At 39.2% G+C, this 19,391-nt stretch overlaps 1 long non-coding RNA gene across 1 annotated transcript in view; it reads right to left on the minus strand.

Moving 5' to 3' along the window:
- Positions 1–1,023: 1,023 nt before the first annotated feature.
- LOC148652194 (uncharacterized) overlaps positions 1,024–19,391 on the minus strand; it is a 194,218-nt gene continuing 175,850 nt past the window's right edge. Inside the window, exons 2-5 of the long non-coding RNA XR_015925252.1 lie at positions 2,076–2,126; positions 1,823–1,969; positions 1,600–1,686; positions 1,024–1,119 (exon numbers count right to left, since the gene is read on the minus strand). This is a non-coding gene — a long non-coding RNA (uncharacterized LOC148652194). The remainder of the gene's footprint in view (positions 1,120–1,599; positions 1,687–1,822; positions 1,970–2,075; positions 2,127–19,391) is intronic.

A 19,391-nucleotide genomic window follows, 5' to 3' on the forward strand; every position in this document is an offset into this window, starting at 1 on the left:
ATTCTATAAGGTGCGCTTTTTTCTGAGCAATTACCCGGCTGTACAGAACGGATTTAAATCTTCGGCGGGCACCCCCCTGCATATTCCTAACTATCGTCATCACTAATCGGAGGCTGTCATCGGTGAGAACCTCTGTGTGACTCTATAAGAGGTCTGAGATGTGGCTTAAAAAATCGGTAGCATTTAATTCTCCGAGGTGTCTCCTGCGTGACAACAAGGGTTTGTTAAAACCACCCGCAGTCAAACGCAGCTGTACAAAATCATTCGCCCCGATGTTTGGAGAAAGTTCATCCAATATTCTCTGGACTGCACCATGCACAGCGTCTATAGCCTGTACATACGAGGTTATTCTGTTGAGATTAACAAAAAGAAATTCTTCATGGTGCTCTGTTGCTCTAAATTTATTATAAGACCTGTTATAACTACGTATACGCTCCAGGAAAACTAAGGGGTCTCTATTCGCCCCTGCACTGCCACCAACCTGATTCAGATCGTTCAGTACAACCGGTTCTCGGTTACCGACATCCTGTTCTGCTACAACACCCTCGGGTCTTAAGTTATTTTCTACCACTGCGTGGTTCGGGCGGCCCTTGGGAAATCTGCTGCCTCTCTCTGAATCTTTGACGATGCAACAAACATGCTTTTGCCAGTTGAATTCTTTTATTTATGTACAAACGCTTGATGGTGGCAAGCGGTCGGTCTTTTAAACACTTTTTAGACCGCATGCTTAGTCGTTTATCACCGGGGATTTGCACCAATGAAGCATGAAATATCATCATCATGGTCTGAAATCCTGAGCTTAGAGCGGCATCTTCTGTAGAAATTATATCTAAGAGGTTAGCGTTGAAAACCTGGATCTGTTTTGGAAACAAGGTCTGTACCGGCTAAAACAGCTCTTAGACGCTCTAAAGCTCATTTTTTTGACACCTCATTAGTGATCGCCGTTGATAGTGACTGTGTAATACCACGCACTGAATCTAGCACATCACCCAACACCAAGTCTTTAGGCGCGTTATGATTTCTCTTTGGTCAGCGTCTTAACAGCCGTCTCCGATGCAGTCACCACCTTAGGGTCCGACGTTTCGGCCACATTTGTTTCGCGGCGCGTCGATACAGCTGCTGTGTGAAAAAATAAAAGACTTTTTATTACCACGCCAATGCTCCACATCTCAAAATCAGAAAACTACACTGTGATAAAAATAAAAGACTTTTCAACACAACAATCAATGAAATCTAAACTGTCAAAATCAGAAAACTACGATAACTATGATAAAAACGCCACACATGTGGCGCATCCTTACACAAAGGGCTGCGGGTGAATGGAACAAGTTACCCGGACATGTTGTTACACCGGTTTCCTTTACGGCTGTGGTGGCGCTACTGGGTCAAGCGGCGTGGTTAATGGCCGATAGACCCTCGCACAGACCAGTCGCTTTTAACTTTAAAAGCTAAGCAGTTTTAAAATAAGGTTTTTTAACACTCCCAAACAGAAAACTACGTGAAGTAGGATCTTTCAGCGAATTAACATCCTAACAAAAGAAGTAACGTTTGCCGTAAGTGGATCATAACACATCTTGACCACGCTTAAATTATATTAACCTTTGCTTGTTGATTTCAGACGTTTTGAGCTCGTTGACCCAGTTAACGTGTTGGCTCATCGCAGTTTATTTTTTGAAGGTCCGGGGTCTGCACGGAGTGGGAAAATACCATTAGTGAAAGAACTCAACACCGCAAATTACCAAAAAATAGAAAAGCGGTGGGGATTTTTATTATAGACACGTTTAAATGGCCATGCTAAAAGAATGTTTTATATAATACCGACCTCTTCTCTCAGGCGATCTGATAATATGCCCCGCACACTCTGGTATGACGTGAACATCTGCATGTGTCTCCACAAGGTTTTGCGGTGGTATTGTAAACCCCAAATGAGGTTTTTTAAATGTGTAGCGACTTGTCCCTTCGCCCGCGTCTGCGGAATAGACACATACGAGTTTTGGTGTGGAGTATATACCCCGGTGTCTTTAAGACTCACATGGTCGTAAAGCGTTATTCAAAACATTGTCGTAATTACTCACCAGTGTTGGGCTGCGCGGTAACTGGCCTTTTTACAGTTGTGGTTTTCGGGGCTAATGGAAATGAATGGATACACACAGTCACGACCACATTACGGAACAACTCCCTGGTAATTCCATTATAATAATTCAATATTGTCTAGTATACAAATATTATACAACGTTTTGTAACTATAGCAAACGTGAGACATGCACCGTGACATTGTAATTGTCTCACAAAAAGCCGGATATACGTACCGCTGAAATTCGTGGAGTCCTGGTCTTCGTCTATTAAGTCGAGCAGTGTTAAGTCTGTAAATAGAATATCTTCAGACTGTTGTAATTGATTGGCGTGATCCATTCTGACGAGTTAGGGGATAACGTGAGACTGTAAGAATTGGAATCCAGCCAAAACTTCGCCTGTTAAACCGCTGGTACTTATACACAAACCGATAAACTCTTCTAAGAAACCCCCTACATAAAACCATTAATCTTAGCTATCGTTGGTGGTGCACGTACTGGACTGTAGAAATTATTTTAAGAAACATTTTAGAAAATGTTTTAGACCGTTATAATGTTAAAATCTATATTATTTTAAGGCATACAACGGTGTCTAAATTTCATAGCTGTTAAAACGTGGTGAAAATGTGCCACGGTGTCTGTGTTTGATTCACCAACAGACCGCTAAGAATATTATCAAGCAAAATGTTTTTTATTAACGCTATAAGAAAATGTGTCTGTTCTTTATAGGGACGTGTTCACAAACCAAGCTGACGTTTTGAGGTTTTATTTTTTCGCGCTACGATGTTAAGAACATTTTTGCGTGAAATACATGGGGTGCTTGTAAATTAGAAAACTTTACATGAATTTAAAATGTTTGTAAACTTTCCCTGGGGGTTTCCCCCCCACTCTGCATTCCAGAGCCTTTAACTAACCCCCACACACCGCCCGTCTCCAATAACATCACAAATTATCTCTACTGGGAAACAATTTTAGAACTTTAGGACCAATCCATTAAAGTATGAAGAACAACACCCCATCAGTTGTTGCCTGTTAATACCTTAAAGACTTTTACACTTGCGCTGTGTGGAAATTTATCTCAAACTTTCGAAAAAGCTGTCGCGAATGTGTTATTAAAAATAAACTGTGTCTTATTATGTTATTTAAAAAACTTTAAGACCAACCCCGCGTGTTTAAAATTTCTTTGCTGGGGAAACACAACATTTGTGTTTGCGTTGTGTGTTAATACTTTAAAACTTATAAACTGATATGTGAATACTTTTCGCTCTCGATAAATCAGGGGGGTCATCACAACCAATGTTGTGATGCGTTTTAAAGCATCACAACCAATTGAAAAATGTATTGTGTTATGTAGGCGTGTTACACCATTGGCGCATATTCTTAAACGCTCTGGCCTGACAGGGTCGCAGTGCGTGCCTGGAGCTGTCATACACTGCGGAGTTGCTTAGATGGCTTCTATGTCATTTTAATACTTCGTCTTCTTTTTAGCAAAACCCGACCCCGGGGGTGTGAGTTCAGCTGGGGTACCAGATGTTGAAGAACTGCCGGGTACCACGCTACAAATGGTAAATATTAACGAAAAACCTTAGCTCAAAAGTGCGTTATATGCTCAATATTTTAGGTACAAAGCATGTCTATTTTGTTAAGCCCTTCCTTTAATTTTTCCTTTAATAGAATAAAGAGGATCTGGACGGGTCAATCTTCAGCCTACCGGCACAAGTGAATGTCTCGTGTCTATGCTTGTGTGTTCGCCCAAATGTTAATAAAGCTGATGCCCGTGTCCCTAATGAGCCTGATGTTATGCCCCATATTGTGAAAGCAGTAGTTTATTGCATCTTCAAACACTGTTTAAAGGGGGTCCTGGTTGATGACTGCCCGGCCTGTTTGATTGACCATCCCGGGCAGCGGGGTCACACATGCCTGTCTGGCAGCTACACAGATGGGTCTGAAGACATGACGTTTGCCGCTTTAGAAATTTATAAGTCTCTCAGTTTAGCCCAAATTTTGTCGGCTGTTCTGTACACCGCCCGGTGTCTGGGTTCGTACACCAAATGACACTGAGCGGCGCATAAAACAGTTGCTAAAAAATATAATTGAGGACCGCTCCCCATATGAGCATGTACACACCACACTTGAACAGCTGGATGAAAAATTAGTAGACGTGACATTTGATGAGTTGCAAAAGAACCACTATTCTTATTTTTACAGACGCAAAAAAAAGATCTATGTAAAATGTGAATACAGATTTCACTCTGTTTTACAGACCCGGGTGTGCCATCGTCCGAAGAATGAAGAATTTCGAATGTATACGTCTGAATTCTTACTAAGAGTGCTTTACACACTTCTCTCTACAAAGCTTGATATGCAAAACAAAGAGTCGAATGCTAATGTCCTTAAATTTGTTAAAGAGATAGATGTGTATGTCAAGAACTTAAGTGAAATTATTGCAGATCTGATGTTTTCAGATCAGAAAAGGAAGCCTGGGGGGTTCTACAGTGTGTATTCCAAAATACAGCGTGTTTTGCATAGAACCTGTGGTAACACCATCCCGCTGATTACGCAGGCAAATTTTTTTGCCCTGCTAGATCGGATCGCCCAGTGTGGTTCGCATGGCTTTAGACACGGGGAGCGGAAGGGAGTTATGAATGCTTTTTCAGATGCCGCAAAGTTTCTCAGCAATGTTGGGGTGGTGGTTACGTGTACCCAACTAATTTTCCGCACCAACATTTAATTGTTGAATGCAAACAGGAGCCGGTAACACATACTGCGTTGTTTCAGTGTTTGAAAACCCCCTGCTGAAATAAAGCGGTTCACATTTCACATACTTGCAAACTGGAGTCTGTAACTTGTGTAAAAGGTGCTGCTGCGCTGTTTCTGTGTTTGAAAACCCCGTTGAAATAAAGCGGTTCACATTTCACATACTTGCAAACTGGAGTCTGTAACTTGTGTAAAAAGTGCTGCTGCGCTGTTTCTGTGTTTGAAAACCCACTGTTGAAATAAAGCGTTTCACATTTCACATGGTGTTTGTCCTGCGAATTCTTTCCGTGAGACTTAACGCAGTCAGTGTGTGTGTGTGCTTACACCCCTGCTGCTTTTTAGACACGGCTTGTGCAGCGTATAAGCAGCCTGGCCGGACAACCACTCGACCACCTGGCCGCGGCTGGCGCCGCTCACACCCCGGGATCTCGCGGCCTGCACCAGACTCCCCGCGCCGCCGTAACTACCCGATTTCCTAGGGTTATAATAGAGCACACTCAACCCCGCGGCAGACATGGTCCCCTTCCAAACCAATACACACTTTCACACACCTAAAGCGAGGGATGCGCCGCCTTGGGGCTTTGGGACCCCTGAGGCTCCGGACTGACCAGCCGGGGGGAGGCGGGAGTTCCGACCCACACCATTGGCTCCTGAGGGGGCGGGACATGCACAAATAACAACACGCCATTGGCTGACAAGGGGGTGGGGCAGCCAGCCTCCGCGGGCGACCATTGGCTGGAAAAGGGGGTGTGGTACCTGTCAAAAGTTTGACGAAAGGTGTCGCTTTATACTACTTTTGTGGCCTAATATTTATTTATATTTATTTATATTTAATTTTCGAAAACTGTTTTATGTTCTGTCGTTATTGCTGACGGTAATGCTTATACCTATTTGCTTTTAAATTTGATTGCGGGTCCTGTATGTGTTGCTAGACCATCCTAATTTGTGCACGTGACACATGCCAGGGTTAGTAGTTCATTTTCCCAGATGTCATTTTAATTTGACCAATTAAAATGTAGTTCCAATAAATCCAATAACTATATAAAACAGCAGCATATTCTCATGAAACACTGTGAATCTTAACAATGGCAGCGCGTCAAAGAATTATTGCTTTAGATCAAAGACGCCTTCCAGGATGCACACTCCGACTGCACAGTCAAGTTGTGCGATTTCATGCTGCGGTTTGGACAAACTTCAATCGATTTGATCATTCCAGTGAGGAGGCAATAATTGAAAGATACAGGTTGCCAAAAGCAGAAATAATGGCACTTCTCAATCTAGTGGAGGAAGACCTTTCCAGAACCACCCGACGAAACTACGCTTTAAGCCCTCTGGTGCAGCTCCTCATAGCACTGCAATTCTATGCTACTGGAGGATTCCCGCAGACTGTCGGAGATGCACATGGACTCAGCAAGGCATCTGTGTGTAAGTGTGTGCATAAAGTCACCAGATTGCTTCTATGCCATGCAAGAACCTACATAACATCTCCGTGCACCCCTGAAGCACTGCATGAAACTAACATTGGGTTCCACACAATCGGCCACATCCCCTGCGTTGTAGGAGCAGTGGATTGTACACTGATACTGTCGTGGAAATTTACCTATCAAGGAAGCAACAAGAGAGAGTTCTCACCTGAGTAAGGTCTTTATTTCAATATTGCAATATTGGGAGCCCTATTGCCACTCTGCAAAGTGCATCAGAGACTCAATTTGTTACAAGCAATACAGGATTTTATAAGATGTTGAAGTGTAAGGGAAAGTTCAGCACTTTGTCCCTTCTAACATTTCCCCTTTCCTTAAGACAAAACAGATTACATCATAAAAATGAAAGAAGAAGCACCACTAGATTATTTTTCAAAGCTTATCAGTTATCTTCGGCTAATCTAATGACCCAGACAGTACATATTGTTTTGGTACACTGTCTTCTAAAGTAACCTAGACATAAGTTGTCGGGTGACATCAAATTTTCACCTCAGTGGTGCTGCGCTGTGATAGTTGTGTGTGCAATGCTGCACAACATTTCTGTTAGAGCACGGGTACCCCTGCCCAATGATGACGAGGAAGAAGTGATGGAGTTTGGAAATGTCCAAATTCCTGATCTTACAGCACAGGGCTGGTGTGGAGGCTAGGCAGGTCATCACATATTTTTTATTCCCTCAGTTCAAATTCTCTGTAATTGTAATTGAGTTATTCCCTGTATATTTGAGAAATAAACACACTTTTCATAGTCTGAAAGAGTGTGGAAATTCTTTATAAATTGAATATATATACACATTGGTAATTTGTTTATATATTGCCTCCAGGCGGTGTCCGAGTGCCTGAAAAGAAAGTAAAGTAATGTATACATTAGGATGCAAATAGAAAACTATAATATAAGAGTATAGTCCAGACATGTTCACTATAACTCACCATGTTCAGAAGGCAGTATTATTGGTACCGATATAGAGGGCTGGTCATACTGTGCCTCCAACACAACTAGCTGTCTCACCATCACATCACGTTTTCTCTTCTTGTGTTCCATTAGCTCTGTGTGGTGGCTTTTTTGCTGCTCCAGAAGCTTATGTTGGAGTTTGAGCTTTTCTCTCTTTAGTTGAAGACTCTCCCGTTCAAGAGATATTAGCTCTTGACTACAGGCACAGGCATTCACCTGTGTCTGTGGTTCAGTACAAAGAAGTACTTTATATTCGCTCGTTAAATGACTGATTAAGAGGGGTTTGGGAAACGCACGAAAAAGTAGCTAGTATGTTACGTACTTAAATCGTAAAGTTGCTCGTTAGTCTCTAAGATTAATCGTTTTCGGGAAACTCACCCCTGCTAAGTATTGAATATTTATATGGAATTTTACCACTAAAGGGAAATTTCAATATCTGAGCATAAAAAGAATAGGAGCATAACGCATCTGAAGGTCATAAATGATATTAATTTAGGAACCTAAACATATTATGTAAACTGTATTTTGATGGTATTGGTATTTTAAAGAAAAAATACACACCAGTATTCCATTTTAAGCATCAAAGTCTTACATGTGGTTATTTCGGAAACGTTTTTACGTGCTCCTTCTGCCCACGTTACTGCACGTTTATATACAGTACTTTGTGAGAAAATTGATAGTTTTAAGCTTTTCTGTGAATACGGTCGATATCAGAGTAAACAAAAGCATACTTTTAGAATTTGATTAATAGGGAATAGAATATGGAATCGCATATCTAAGAAATTAATAATGATATAATTATATTCATGTACTGTAACACAAACAGTAGCTGTAACTATAACTAAAATAGCAATAGCAAAATAGCAATATTATGGACACTCCATTGACTTTTTTATATTTCTAAATATCACAACATGTTAGAATCTAAGTCATTTATTAATAACAACGAATAGTTTCAAACTGCTACTGATATCATTATCATCAATATGTGAAAAAAATTAATCCTGTTTTTTATGGTCTGTAGCTCAAATCCTGCTTAACTAGACACAAAAAGAGCATTATTGGACAATGTTGTAAGGCTAAAGAAATCAATAACGATATTAATTCAAAGATCTAAATATATTTAACGCATACGCCTGACATTAGAGGGTGTGTCTGCTCGTCTGCACGGTGACGTAACCGTCTAGCTAGCAGGAATCTGTACTGTGAGGATCCCATTAGATCTCCCCTCAGATTTAAAAGGATATTAATATCTTCAGTGTTGATTTAACATTGGAATGTTCTTCCAAGTGTAAAAAGAGGTGATACACAATGTGTCTCCTCTATAAATTTTCAGTTTACAGACCATCAAGGATCATTGAATGAATAATGTCTTCTGTATTGCATTAAAATTGGAACACTTTTCACCTATTTTCTAACTGCTTTATCCAGGACAGGTAACAGTTTCACCCCTCCCCCTTCCCTCTGCCTGTCTGACCTCTTTTTAACCATTCTGTGCCCGAATCACAGCGGGTGAGAAAAGAGATTTTTGGTGGGTGGGGATTTTTTGTAATGGAAACTCAACCAAATCCCTTGGTGTATTTATATTATATTCTCATTTACGAGTAGAATAGGTTCATTGTCTTCCAATGAAAGACAGGTTCCTTTTGCCCAAGACTGGCAGGAGACAGTCAAAACTCACCACACCTGGACTGTTAACTCGATCAACCTTTTTTAATAGCCTTGCAAATGAGCTCACATTGTTGGAATGTATTCGGCACTCCAGAGATGTCACATTTTAAAAACCCGAATACTATATGACCATAGGAAGCAGAACAGTGCAGTCTCCAATTACCCAGACTGTAAGCATGGGAATAAAGGTTTGTTTGATTTCTGAAACCCTTTCTTTATGTCCTGTTGTCATTCAGGTAAGGGTCAACCATATATACAGTACTGCTGATGGCAGGAAAATTCATATTCTTTACTCAGCAGATTTTTAAAAACAGCACCCATGATGTTCAAACCAATTTTTTACACAGAAGATTGACACAGCTTTGCGTTGTGAATATCTTTTTCTTGTGCTTTTATTTAATGTGGCACTATGCACTGGGATAGGCAGAAGCTCTTTACAGGCCAATAGCATTTAAACCATGTTCAGGAATGTTCTTTTTTACAAGTGTAAAAAGAGGCGATACACAATGTGTCTCCTCTATAACTCTTAAGTTTACAGAGAAATTCTGCCAGAGCCTCACAACATTGTCCAATAATACTCTTCTTGTGTCTAATTTTTATTTTAGCAGGATTTGCGCAATAAGCACACTGTTTAATGGGGATGACATTACCCTATTTGTCAAGATCACAGTTTCAAAATAAAAAACATCAAACCTTGGATTGAATGAGAACGTCATGATTGTTTCACAAGGAGGTGAACTTTGTGAACACTTTGTGATATTTAGAAATACCAACAAATTCAATATAGTGTCGATAATATTTATTATCAGTTATAACAACAGTAGTGGCAGTACAGTAGCAGTTTGAAATTACTCGTTGTTATCACTTAGCTTCGAACATGTGGTGATATTCAGAAATATAACATTTGCAAAATACAGATGCAGCCATTCAAAATGTACCGTACAAACCCGCGGTATGGTAAACTACACACAAGCCACTGCAGGGCACCGCAGTAAGTGATTGGCTGGCCAAAATGACCGACAGGGGCACTCGTGGTGCATTGGTTGGTAGTGCAAAGATTTAATCATTTAATCTCTTTACTGTGCACATTTTAATCCGCTTAGTTTTGAATATTTATATGGAATTTTACCACTAAAGGGAAATTTTAGTAGCTGAGCATAAAAAGAAGAAGAGCATAACGTATCTGAAGGTCATAAACTATATTAATTTAGGAACATAAACATTACTGTATGTATATAAACTGTATTGTGTATGGCTGGTCTTGGTAGTTTAAAGAAAAAATACACACCAGTCTTCCATTTCTCCCTAAACATTTTAAGCATGAAAGTTTTATGAAACGGTACCCAAATATGCGATTGCTGTAAAGAATGAATTTTAATTTAAAAAAAATTATTTAACACGAAAATTAAGCTGTTTACATCTGAGAACAGTCACCCGTTGCTACCCAAAGCAGAAACACAGCCACTAACTAGCAAAGAGAGGACATTAGCTAGCCAATAGGATAAAGAAATAAATGATTATTTTGTTTATTTCTTTTGCACATTTATTTGAACATTTCAATCGATTGTACAAGCACTTGGAAACTGTCCAATCTCTAGTTCATCAGGCATTTTCTTTTACGCTGCGGACATTCTCCCGGTCTGGTCCCGGTCTGTGTCTTCTAGGATATAATGCCAGCGAACTCTTGTTTTTATGTCCACTATAACAGACAATCTCCTTTGCTTTTAACCGAGCGTTTAATAATTTCCTAAAATGAAAATGATTTACTTTATTTCCCTCACGGGATCAATAAAAGTATCTATCATCTGTCTAAACTATGGGACAGAATTCTGGGGTCTCCCCATACCAGAGATTGTGGTAGGGCTTCAGAATGGTGATTGGCTGACACCATCTGACACCCCTCTGAAAAAAGACGTGCTGGTTTGCTATACATACTGTACCAGGAAGAGGATTTCTTTCTATTCGAAACTTGTCTTTTAAAAGTTTAATTAAGAAGTAAAAACCTTACAGCGTACACAGATTTCTAAACTGATCAGGATCGTTATCTTTGTCTTATGCATAATAATGTTCACCACTCTGTCCAGCAAATTAATAATAAACTTTATTTTATATAGCGTTTTAAACGAATAAGTAATTAGATTGCTCATAAACCTAATCAGTTATTCTACATAAACACAGCGTAATTGCTCTCTGAAAATGCCTTTTCTTTTTATTTAGGCTCAGATTTCAACTAAAGATCGTATTATTAATAACCATAATAACGACCAACCAACAAAAACAACCATATAAACATAATACCAACCAAAAACATAGATAACAACCACAATACAAAATCAAATATATCAAACCATTAAACTCTCTCAAATTCCCCCAATTATCATAATCCCGCCCCTTATGCAAAACCAAACCCTCCTCCCATCCCAGTTTATCCTCTTTATTATAAACAAAATCCACTTCAATTTTCAACATAAAGCATTACACAAAATCCATATCTCAACACTCCATACTCAACAACGATAATTCACAAACAGCCAGAACATGTTACTCCACATTTCCAAATGGACCTCATTTCCATAGCCCCGCCCCTTATGCAAAACCAACATCCCTTTATACACAAAGCAAGTGTTCTCACAACTCTAGGAGGTTTCGTGAAAATGCTACAGGCGTGCCAAAATCATTTTTTTTTAATTCAAGGTGACTTTACCGCGGTTTTCATTTTCAGATTGTGAATCAAAAAAGGCATTTAAACATGCGATTGCAATTTTAATCAATTACTGTATTGATTGAAACACACATTCTGTACAGATACAGTACAGTCACATTCTCCTGTCGTCCAGTGGTGTAAAACCAATTAGCAGGTGATTGAGATAACAATGCACCGCCCACTGAGTGGAATGTTCTCATTTGTTCTCAAGTGTAAAAAGAGGTGATAATTCTTAATAATCGGAGATTCTCAAGAATTACTTTGTATGATTGGAAACGAATGCGTGATCAGATCAACTAAATGCTGTGGTGTTACTTTTTGTCAATGAAAAAATAAACTATTTTCATTTACAAAGACAGTTACAAAGAATGTGGACCAGAGTAATACTTTGAGCTTACAGCTTGTCCAAGGTCATTCATTATTAATACTATTAGTAATATCTTTGGTAAAGACTTTGATGCATAAAATATTCCTGCATAATTAAAATATTTATGATAAAGGTGGTAGGTTGTGTACTTTTGTCCAAAAGAACAATCTTGCTTTTATAAAATATACCACCTTTTTAATGTTTAATGATTAACATGCTGTAATACACTGTTTAAATTTAAAAGTCTAAAGAGTATACAACTTAAATTCTTAATTGAATAAAGACTGTCCCTCACCAGTGATCGGGATTCGAAACCGACGTTTTCTGGTGACAGCTCAAATGCTGTATAGGAGAGGTTAACCTTTATTAGCTCCACCTGGCGGTTTTACAAGGTGATTCCGGATACTATTAACATAATCTTATTTGCATACGGTATAATGCGGTATACTGCAACACGCCCACCGTGTTGTACCGCAGCATACCCCGCTTGTTTTGAATGGCTGCATCTGTAGTGTCGATAATATTTGCTATTTTAGTTTTTCAAAGAAATGTTTATTTGTTAAAAGAAATCTCATGGTTCGAACCCCCAACCTCAGGCATGCAAGGCACATGCTTAAGCCATTCCGACACACACGGGAATGACTTAAACTGATGCAGACATTTCCAAAGAAAGTGTGCTACTGTGATAATTTGAGCTTCAGTATATGAATATAATTATATCGTTATTAATTTCTCTAGATTCGCAATTCTATAGGTATTCGCAGAAAAGGTTAAAACATTATACTTTTTTACAAAGTATATAAACTTATTATAGTCAGAAGGAGCACATAAAAACTTTTCCAAAATAACCGCAGTATGTAACCGAATGCAAGACTTTGATGCTTAAAATGTTTAGGAAGGAAGTGGAATACTGGTGTGTATTTTTTATTTAAAGTACCAATACCAGCCATATATAGTTTACATAATATGTTTATGTTCCTAAATTAATTTAGTTTATGAGCAATCTCCGGGAAACCATTATAGGCATGGTGAATCGGAGATTCTCAAAACTTACTTTGTATGATTGGAAACAAATACGTGTTTGGATCAACGGAATGCTGTGGTGTATGTTACTTTTTGTCAATTAAAAAATAAAGTATTTTCGTGTTGCAACATTTAAACTGATGCAGACGGATACAAAGAAATTGGAGCACAGTAATACTTTGAGCTTACAGCCTGTCCAAGGTCATTCTTTATTAATACTATTAGTATTATCTTCAATAAAGACTTTGATGCATAAAATATTTATGCATAATTAAAACATTTCTGATTAAGGTAGAAGGTTGTGTACTTTTGTCCAACTGAGCAATCTTTTATAAAATATACTGACTTTTTCATGTTTAATGATTAACATGCTGTAATGCACAGTTTAAAATTATTAAACATCTAAAGGGTATATAACTTAAATTCTTAATTGGAAAAAGATTTTCCTTCAGCAGTGACTGGGATTTGAAACCGCTCGTTTTCTGGCGACAGCTCAAATGCTGTACATGAGAGGTTAAGCTTTATTAGCTTCACCTAGCGGTTTTACAAGGTAATTCCAGATACTATTATCATAACTGCAGAATGACGCGCTGTGACGCAATGTGATGTGCCATGCCTACCGTGTTTTACCACAGCATACACTGTGCATTTTGAATGGCTGCATCTGATATTGGGTTACTTATCAAGATATGGATTTGTATTTTCCAGGGCACGGACACAAAGACCAGCTGGCAGGCTCTGTCGCAAACACCAATTGGCGCGATGCTGGCTTGGTGCCAAACATAGGCGTCCTCTGGCTCCCGGCCAATCCTTCATGGTGCAGGCCGGAGCTGCAGGAAGACGATAGGGGAGAAGGAGATATTTCTGCAGTCAGCAATTTGCCAGAATAGTGTCTCTCTCAGGGACATACTAGTAGTCCAGCTCACTAGTAAAAAATCTCTATGCACAGATGGGTGACCGCTCTTTTGGGGGGAAGAAACTTGGTTTGCTTCCGGTGTAGCAGCTACTTCTGGACAAGAATATCCAGTTGTCGACAAGGGTCTGACCGTAATGCTTCTGTTTATCAGGCAGATACGGCGGGTGGTGCTAGCGATTCACAAAGTCTTGCTGCAGACAAAACCTAGAACAGATCTGTCTCTATGTACGGGCATCCTCTGGCTCGTGCCTGCAAGTTCCATACTCAGATAACAGTGCTGGCAGTCATGTGATTAAGTCTGAAAGAGTGCACAAGGAGGAGCAAAGTTCTGAGCTCTGCAGGGTCTTTTATACCAGAACCAAGAAGGGTGACGATTGGTTGAGAGTTAGGCGAGCATTTGAGATCCACGTTGGGTTACCATGCCCTGCAGGTTCCTGATTGGTTGGTCACTTCTAGAGATGAGTAACAATGACCTCTCACATCTAGGACTGAAAAAGAAAAGACCACAGGCATTTTTCCTAATCCATGCATTCTCAGAGTAGAATAGAATTTATTATAAGCACAATTTATTACAGTGCTAAATTTAATGTTATTGATTACTAATAGTTTATGCTAACACCTTACTTTCTTAATTAGATGTATTTAAAACAATGAACTTAGTGTAACATAGCATTATGTCAACAGCAGTTTGAAATTATTCGTTGTTATGAATAAAAGACTTAACTTCGAACATGTTGTGATATTTAGAAATATAAAAAAGGTCAATATAGTGCCCATAATATTTGCTATTTTAGTTTTTCAAAGAAATGTTTATTTGTTAAAATAATGGTGACAGCAGGATTTGAACACCCGACCTCATTTCTACAAGATGTGGGGAAAAGTGCAATAATTTATTATAGTGCTAAGTTTAATATTATTGATTACTAATTACTAATTAATTACTAATAGTTTATGCTAACACCTAACTTTCTTAATTAGATGTATTTAAACAATGAACTAAGTGTAACAAAGCATTCAGAAATACAATCGAGAATAGTTTTGTGGTGTATATATAGATTCTAAAATGTATAACAAAATTAAAAATGGATTACAGATTAAAATCTCTAATGACTTTCCACAAGTCATTAGAAAGTACAATAAATTCCTGCTTTGTCTAACAATGCTATCAAAAAGTAATCTGAGTGCTGAGAAACCTGTGCTAAATGATAATCAAGGGATTTAGGAGTCAAAGAAAATGATCTACGTTGTTTAATTTTAAACACTAAGTAATAAATTCAGACGCAATTGGTGCTTTACAGCCATTGTGCAATACTGAGCTCAACACTTCCTCCCTCTCTTGGTGCTGCTTCCCCCTCTGATGCAGCGCAGTGGGCAGCACGCTGTTTTCATAGCCTGTGATTTAGCGAAAAAAAGTCCTGCTGATCTGTTCTACATATCAGGAAGACAACAAAATATGATTTTTTCTATTTGAAACGTGTATTTTATATATATATACTTGATCTATGCTGATCAGGAGGAAGAAAAATCATCAGTTCTTGCGCATAAAAAGTGGGTTTTAACTATCAAAACCTGTTTTTATAGCTTTTAAAGCCGTGCAATGTCTAAGCAGGAACACATTGTTATATCTTGTTTTTGCTTTATTTTTTAAGAATTAAAAAATAATTTTTTTTTCCAGTCCTGAAATCTGATTCCCTGATATATGCACACCCCGGAATTTTGACTTTTTACTGTGTGATAAAGACATTTTAACAACTCCTTCTTAGCATAAATAAAAAAGCTTGGATTCTCATGTATCTGATACACTTATCTTTTCCTGCTGTCTTGGTTGAGCTCTTGAGGATCCTTGTGATATTTTGAGCTCTCGTTGAATGATAAGTGTCGCATAGTTTAAATCATTTTCATTCTTAGAAATTATGAAACTCTCCTTCAGCGAAAAAGAAAATGCCTGATGAGGCACCCGAGGCCTGTGCTATATTGTGGATATAGTCACAGTTAAAAGGGTTGCTGGCCCTCTGCATCGCGTCAGGCCTAACAACACCTTTTAACTGTGACTATATCCACAATATACAGTAGCGCGGCCTCTCGTGCATTGTTGCTTAAATAATTAGATTCTGAAAAGTATAAGTTTCTTTTACTGCGATAACGAGTGCAAGTATTCATGGAAAATGGTACTTAACTCACTTTGAACATTTTGTGATTTTTAGAAAAACCAACAAATTCAATATAGTGTCGATAATATTTAGTCAGTAATAATATCAGTATCAGTTTGAAATTATTCATTGTTATTAATAAATGACTTAGCTTCAAACTTGTTGGGATATTTAGAAATATAAAAAATATCAATATACAGTAGTGTCCATGATATTTGCTATTTTAGTTTTTTAAAGAAATAATTAAATATTTCTGCTTTATTAAAATATTTATGATAAAGGTGGTAGGTTGTGTACTTTGGTCCAACTGAGCAATTTTGCTTTCATAAAATATACCATGTTTCATATATGATGTTTTCTGGTGACAGATCAAATGCTGTACAGGAGAGGTTAAGCTTAATTAGCTCCACCTTCCGGTTTTACAAGGTGATTCCGGATACTATAAACATAATCTAATTTGCATATGGTAAATTGCGGTATACTGCAACACGCCCACCCTGTTGTACCGCAGCATACCCCGCTTGTTTTGAATGGCTGCATCTGTACATGAAAGCTTAACTCATTCAGAGCGCCCGACTATACAAACTCCAAGTTAAAAGGAATATGTGAAAACATTTCCAAAATAATCACAAGTGAACGAGTTGAGGGAGTCGATAATAATACAGAAATCATAACAATAACTCTGTGTTGTTTCACCCTAATCATGCAGTCCAACTGAAAGAAGGACACCTAAATCAACACAAAAATACTTTTTATATATAAATGTATATATAATTAAGTTAAAAACACTTTTTATGCATGAAAAACGGGTGGTTTTTCTTCCGCGCGATCAGCTTAGAGTCTTTGTGTAAGCTGTAAGTTCTTTTTACTTCTTAAAACATTTGAAACACTTTAATTTTGTAAAAACAACATGCATTCTGTACAGAAATAAAATCATGTTTTCTACAGGTGTCAAGTAGATTAGCAGGTTGTTGACAAAATAGTGCACCGTCTACTAACTGTAAAGACTGTTCTACAGCTTCTATTTTTTAAAAACATTTAGAAAAGTTTAATCTATACAAATATCACAGACTATTCTTGATTGTTTTTCTGAATGTCAGTTCAATATTTTATTTACATCTAAATAAGAAAGTCAGGTGTAAGAATGTAGTGGTTTTGATGGGTTTACTGAGACAATTATTAATTGTAGCAGTAATCACGAGGTTGTTCGTCGGGGCTTTTAGAAAATCAATCGTCAGAACAACTAACAACGCACACACGGGTTCAATACACGGGATACATTTATTAATATAACTGTGCAACAAACATATACTAGTCTGCCTGGATACGAGCGGCAGACCTTACGGTGAGGGTTATCAATATACAAGGTATATAATCTCGAAGAGATGCAAACACAAAGAGATACACAACAGAGAATATATGTCAATATATATCATTCGGTTACCAAATCGCTAATCAGTGTTATTACCCACTGTTACTCTAAACTCGGAAGTAAATACAATACTCATGAATTAAATTGATAACAACTTGTGTTGAGGTACAATTGAATTCTCGAGACGCAATGTAGAACATGGGGTTTACTTATCCACTGTGTTTGGATTTGGAGTTTCCCGGCACAAACACCAAACCAGCTGACAGGCTCTGTTGCAGCCTCTGTTGCAGCGGTTGTCCAATGGGCGTTGTGACGGCGTCCTCTGGCTACCGGCCAACCAGTCGAGGTGCAGCTCGGAGTAGGACGGGCGGAGGAATCTGACTGCGGCGCGCAGGGCAGTCGTTGCTCCGAGGGGATCTACCAGCAGTCCGGCTGGCTAGTAGAAAGTCTCTATGCACAGAGTGTGACCGCGAGTCCTCACAAGTCACTCTTTTGCCTGGGAAGAAACTGGTTCGTTCCCGGTCCAGCGCTGCTTCTAAATAAGCTATTCAGGTTGTCGACGAGGGTCCAACTGTAGGCTGCCGTTGATCAAGCGGAGCATTCACGTTGGTAGAATTCTGAGTACGTACGGGATCCTCGGCCTCGCGCTTAGAACAAAGTCCAAGTCCTTTTGCAGACAACAGCAGTTGTCACGTGATTGTCTCTGAGGATGCGCGAAAATGGCCAAGGAGAGCCCAGAACTGAGCTTGCGCTCCCTTTTTGATCAAGACCCAGATGTGTGCTGATTGGTTGAGAGTTTGGCGGGCATTGTAGACCCACGTGGTATTACCACGCCCTGCCAGTCCCTGATTGGTTGGTCAAGGTGAGATATGAGTCACTTAGTCCTGACACTTAGGAATGCAATCCAGATGTCCAACTCGCACTCCCTAGACAGATAGGCGCCAATGGCTGACCATTGATCATGATAGCCAGGCTTAGCTAAGTGCATCCCCCTTTGGGAGCTGGTTTCTTATCACAAGAAAACATCTTAAATCAGCTTGCATGAATTCTTTCTCTGTGGCTGCACCACAGAGATGGAGGGTGAGATGGGGCCTCTTTTAAGAGCATACCAACGCTTAATTCTGTCTTATTAACAAGCATTGCCGCTACATATCCCCCCTTTTTGAAGGTCACGAGGTCCTGAGGCGTTGTTGCCTTCAAAACAAAAACAGAGTTAAGTGATGTCTGTTGTACCCCGGTGGATTCTACCACCCAATATTCACATTACCTCTCGAGAATTTGTACAGGAAATAGTGTTGGAAAGAACATTGCGTATACCTGCTCTCAGTTATAAGGTACATAGAAAAGAGGCATCGGGCGTCATCATTAGACCTAGACCTTAAACTTCCGGCAGTTCACTATCAGTATCGGATAGCTCTGCAGCAGGCAGACGCTTGGGCGTGGTTACCTGATTTCGGTGATAAACCATTGCTCCCTTTGTCTCATTCAAACTACCCCGCAAGGCTTTGATACAAGAGAACAGCATCCAACACATTACCCCAGCCATGATCCAGCTACCCAGCAGCAGTGTCAAGATGACCCCGTTTACTGTTCCTAGCGCCCCAGGGGATCCACAACGACTGTGCTTGGGACCTACCAGTGTAGTTTTTAAGTTTGTGTCGTTGAGAACAAATTCGACTACCTGTACACCCTCAAGACTTACTGTCTCTTGGATTCTCTCATCCAAGTCAACGCTGTGTCCTCTGAAAGCGTCCACAATCTCGAGTTCCGTTTCATACAGTTCTGACTCCAGGTGATACAGTGCTAAATCGTTGAGATGCACTATAGCTCCTTCAGGAACTTGTAGAAAAACTGTTTGGTTGGGTAGCTGCACTTCGGTAGCTGTATCATGTCTGTCATAGGTTATTGTAACCGTTAACTGTGGTGTGC

This window comes from Lepisosteus platostomus, chromosome 11 (assembly GCF_059453375.1).
Source record: "Lepisosteus platostomus isolate fLepPlt1 chromosome 11, fLepPlt1.hap1, whole genome shotgun sequence".
Classification (NCBI taxonomy): domain Eukaryota; kingdom Metazoa; phylum Chordata; class Actinopteri; order Semionotiformes; family Lepisosteidae; genus Lepisosteus; species Lepisosteus platostomus.